This window comes from Ursus maritimus, unplaced genomic scaffold, assembly GCF_017311325.1.
Source record: "Ursus maritimus isolate PB19 unplaced genomic scaffold, ASM1731132v1 scaffold_16, whole genome shotgun sequence".
NCBI lineage: Eukaryota > Metazoa > Chordata > Mammalia > Carnivora > Ursidae > Ursus > Ursus maritimus.
In genome coordinates, this window is record NW_024424008.1 from 32,795,221 (window position 1) to 32,800,834 (window position 5,614).

Below are 5,614 nucleotides of genomic sequence, written 5' to 3' on the forward strand. Positions count from 1 at the left end.
TGGCGGCGGGGGGGCTTCCTTCCCAAGAAACTCCAGTTCCTTTCCTCTCTTGCTTCTCCCCACCCAGTTCCCTTTGGTTTTTCATATTTAAATGTTTTAATTGATTTCTGTATTTTTTTCTTTGAGAAAAAAAGGATTATTATGCCTTTATGAATTGACATACCCAAATTTCTTCATTAAAATTCATTTTATATTCATCCAGTTCTTTACAATTGAATCAGAGACTATATTTCTCTTTTCCTAAGACATAAGTAGGTTTTAAAAATATTTTTTAATTTCTGAAGCTGTCTGATAGACATCATTTTTTAAACTTTGTCTGCTATATGTGCTTCTCTTGAATACCGTAATGTAACTTTCTACAGAAATAGTTGGTTTATTAGGAAAAATAAAATGTTGGACTGAAGAAACTGCTTCCTAAAAATCTTCTAAACCTTTTCCACTAAACAAACTTTAGATAGAAGGAAGGTAGTTTTCTAATAGGTTTTTAAATGCTTTTATTTAATTACTAGCAAAGAGAATACACTCACAAAGGTCTGTAGATAATCGAGAGGCATCCTTATTAATTCAGAATAAGAAAAAAACCACAATATAAGTGAAAAGGTAAGTACCTTCCAAGACTTCATCACATAGTTGAGAGAAGTTTGGTTATGCTTTCTATTAATTTGACCACATTATTCATGAATTCAACATTCACTGAATACTTACTATATGAACCGCACTGGAAGTACAGCGTGGTCTTTACCTTGGAAAAACATGATAAATTACAGAAATGAGATATATAAACACACAATTGAGATATGGTGTGATAAATATTCTAGAGGGAGAGAACACTGTGAAAGCTCAGACACAAGACAATTTTCCTTGAGTTTACATAGTAAGGTGATATTTGATTTGGATCTTGAAGGATGGATATGAATTTCCCAGAAGAATAATTTCTGTAGGTAGGCTTTTTCAGTAGTATATCACTTCAAAAGCTGTGTTATGTTATGGAAGCCAGAAACATTTCCCATGTGACTTGAGATAAGGATGGAGGGATGTTTGAAAGTGAGCATGGAGAGAAAGTTTGGTGCCAGAGGGGAAGATCTTATATTAGAACTCATTCTGGTGTGGAGCCAAAAAAATTTTAATGCTGAAAGAGAAAATGGTCATACCTTTCTTTTAAAGATAATTTTGTCAGCACTGAAGATGATAGAGGAAACTTGTAAATAAGGTTTAAAAACATATATATGGTGTTTATTCTGTAATAGAAACTTAGTAATTTTCAGCTAAAATACCAAGTGAAGAACCACGGCCAGATAATGTTTTATATACATATTAGAACAGAGTAGAACCCAACTGAATATTACAGTCAAGATTCAGGTACATTCACCAAAGAGTGGAAGTTATTACCTAAAGACTGGGACATGGTGTTGTGCCTGTAAATATGTAACATTTTCCTTTATCCTTATGCTTTGTTGTATTTTTCTTTAGAATGAACATATATTTATATTTCTAATTGCTTCTGCCTCTTCTTCCATCTTAGCATCTTCGGAACTAAATCTTCTGCCTTCTCTTTCCACTTTTAAGGGCCCATGTGAGTGCAATGGGCCCATTTGGATAATCCATGATAGTCTTCAGATTTTAAGGTCAGCTGATTAGCAACCTTAATGCTGTTTGCAGCATTGATTTCTTTTTTTCATGAAAGTTGCATATTTGCAGGCATAACACAGGAAGTGAAGATAAAGGAACCAAAATCCTGCCTATCACAGGATCCAAGCTTTTTTTTTTTTTTTGCATGTGCATGTCCAGTTTTCTAGCACATTTTTTGAAAAGACTGTTTACCGCTGAATTGCTTTTGGGTGCTGTTGAAAATTAATCGCTCCTATAGGTTTGGGTGTTATTTCTGAGCACTGTTCTGTTCCATTCATCTGTATGTATTCTTTCAGCCACACCACAATGTCCTGACTACTGTAACTTTATAGAAAGTCTTAAAGTAGTGTGTGCTCTCCAGCTTTGCTCTTCTAGTTTCCTCTGCTTTTCATAAATATTAGTATCAGCTTGTCAACTTCTACAAAACAAATCCTAGTATGATGTTTATTGGAATTACACTGTATCTGCAAATCAGTTTGGAGGCAGGGAATTGACATCTCAAGTTTTCGAATTTTCCATTGTATATATCTTTATTTATTTGGGTCTTTGATTTCTTCTTAATGATTTATAGTTTTCAAAACACAAAATTTTGGGTAATAGTCTATACATAATAATTATACATTTTGGTACTAATATAAATGACATTCAGTTATAGTAGTGGTAAGGCTAGATATCTTTGCCTTGTTTTTAATCTTTGGGAGAATTTAGTCTTTTACCACTAAGTATGATACCATCTATGGGTCTTTTCTGTACATATGTTCATTAAATTGAGGACATTCCCTTCAAAAGAGATTTTATCCTGTGGAGAGATTTTATCAAGAATGGTTGTTGGGGCACCTGGGTGGCTCAGTCATTAAGCGTCTGCCTTCGGCTCAGGGCGTGATCCCGGCGTTATGGGATCGAGCCCCACATCAGGCTCCTCCGCTGGGAGCCTGCTTCTTCCTCTCCCACTCCCCCTGCCTGTGTTCCCTCTCTCGCTGGCTGTCTCTCTCTCTGTCAAATAAATAAATAAAATCTTAAAAAAAGAAAAAAAGAATCGTTGTTGAATTTTGTTAAATGCGTTTACTGAATCTATTAAAATAATCATATTGTTCTTATCCTTCAATCTCTCAATATGAATTACATTAATTCAAACATAATTGATTTTAAATGTTAGACCAACTTTGCATTTCCAGGATAAAATCCACTGCGTTATGACATATTAAGTATTTTACATATTGCTAAATTAGATGTGATAGTATTTAATTGAGAATTTTCACATCTGTATTCATTAGGCATATTGGCTTATAGTTTTCTTATGATATATTTGTCTATTACTAGTAACAGGGTAATGATGAGTTCAAGCAGTTAGTTGGGAAGTGGGCCTTCCTGTCCTATTTTGGAGAAGTTTGTATACCATTGGTATTCTTTCTCCCTTAAATGTTTGGCAAAATGGTGATGATATCCTGTAGATTTCTTTTATAGACAGTTTTTGTAAATTTATTTAATTGATATAGAACTGTTCTTGCTATCTATTTCCATTTGTGTTGTTAAAAGACTATGTCTTATTTCATCAATTTTTTCAAATATATGAACAGAATTGTTTGAAATAATTCTTTATTTTCATTTATTTTTTTTAAAAGATTTTTTAAAAAATTTGAGAGAGGGAGAGAGAACACAAGTGGGGTGAGGGGCAGAGTGAGAAGCAGGCTTTCTGCTGAGCAGGGAGCCCAATGTGGGGCCCGATCCCGGGACTCCAGGATCATGACCCAAGCCAAAGGCAGACGCTTAACTGATTCAGCCACCTAGGCACCCCTAATTCTTTTTTTTTTAATTTCAGCTTCATTGAGGTATAATTGACATAAAATTGTTATTTAAGGTGTGCATTGTGGTGATTCGATATACATACATATTACGAAAATATTTTCCCATCTAGCTGATTAATATATCTACCACTTCACATATTTTTTGGATGAAAGAAGTTCTAAGCAAATATCAATTATTTAATATAGTATTATCAATCAGATTTACCATATTTTACATTATATCTTCAGACTGTCCTCATTTTATAACTGAAAGTTTGTACCCTTCTACCAACCTCTCCATATTCACACTGCCCAAACCCAGCCCCTGGCAACCATTATTCTATTCTCTGTTTTTAGAAGTTTGACTTTTTAATTTATTCAATTTATTATTTTTTAGATTCTGCATATAGGTGATACCATGTAGTATTTGTCTTTTTTTACCTTATTTTACTTAGTATAATGCCCTCAAGTTCCATGCATGTCACAAATGGCAGGATTTCCTTCTTTCTCAAGGCTGAATGATATCCCATATATATCACATCTTCTTTATCCCATTCATCCATTGATGGACATTTAGATTTTTTCCATATCTTAGTTGCTGTGAATAATGTTGTGCTGAATGTGGAAATACAGATATCTATTTGATATCCTGCTTTAATTTCATTTAGGTATATAAGCAGAACTAGAATTACTGGGTCATATGGTAGTTCAAGTTTTAATTTTTTAAAAAAAGTTTTTGAAGGAGGCACCTGGGTGGCTCAGTCAGTTAAGCATCTCACTCTTGGTTTTAACTCAGGTCATGATCTCAGGATTGTGAGATTCAGCCCTGCAGTGGGCTCCACGCTCAGTGGGAGTCTGCCCAAGGATTCTCTCTCTCCCTCTGCTCCTCCCCCTGCCAGACCCCCCTCCACCCTCCCCCAATCTCTAAAATAAATAAATAATAAATAAATAAATAAATAAATAAATAAATAAATAAATACTAAAAAATGTTTTGAAGACTGTCCAGTATGTTTTCCTTGGGGGTTAAACCAATTTACATTCCCATCAATAGTGCACAACTTTCCTTTTCTCTACAATCTTACCAGCACTTGTTAATTCTTTTCTTTTTTCTCTTCTTTTCTCTTTTCTTTTCTTTCTTTCTTTCTTTCTTTCTTTCTTTCTTTCTTCTTTTTCTTCTTCTTCTTCTTCTTCTTCTTCTTCTTCTTCTTCTTGTTTTGTTTGTAGCCATTCTAACAGGTGTGGGATGATATCTCACTGTGGTTTTGATTTGAATTCCCCTGATAAACAGTGATTTTGAACACCTTTTCATGTACCAGATGACCATTTGTATGTCTTCTTGGGAAAAATGTCTATTGAGTTCCTCTGAGCATTTTAAAATTGTATTGTTTGGTTTTTTGCTATTGAATTGTATGAGTTATTTATATGTGGGTTTATTTCTGGTATCTCTGTTCTTTTTCCTTCACTATGTGTCTGTTTTTATGCTGATTGATATCTAAAAATACATAGAGTGTAAATATATAACACATATATATTGTGTATATGTATCCTAGATATACAAAACAGAAGTTCTCTTCTTTAATTCATGTGATTTTGTATCTTTTTGTACAGATTCAGACTCTACTGAATAAGAAATATACTTTTAGGAAGACCTGAAATAGTTCTTCTTCTGGGAAACAATTGCCCTTTGATACTAGAAAATGACCTGTTTTCCTCATTAGAGAAACTCCTTAGATCAGTTTATTGGTGATTTTTTTATAATTAGGATTCAAAACACAGCCTCTGCCAAGGGTCACTCCTGGCCTGCCTGGGCATTGCTTTCACTTAATTTTTTTTTTTTTTTATATGACAAGGAGGTGACTCAAAAAGAGTAGTTTTTGTTGCTTGTGTAAGAGCATTAATTTGCTTCCAATGACGGATGGTTCTTTAATTCATTTCCCTTTGTTTTAGAGTGTGGATAATTATACCGAAATATCAAAAGAAGACAAAGTTATCTTCCTTATCTTGTTTTTTTTTTCTTATCCAGACTAGCAAGAGGCAAGTATATTAATTCTTAAGATGGCAATTACTAATGATAAAACATATAACAACCATGTGATTCATATGTAATAGAGAAAATGGGTACTCGATATTTTCCTTTCATTTATATTTGGCAGGGAGTTACTGGAAGCTCTAGTGCCCATAATCCATAAGTTTGAAGAAAA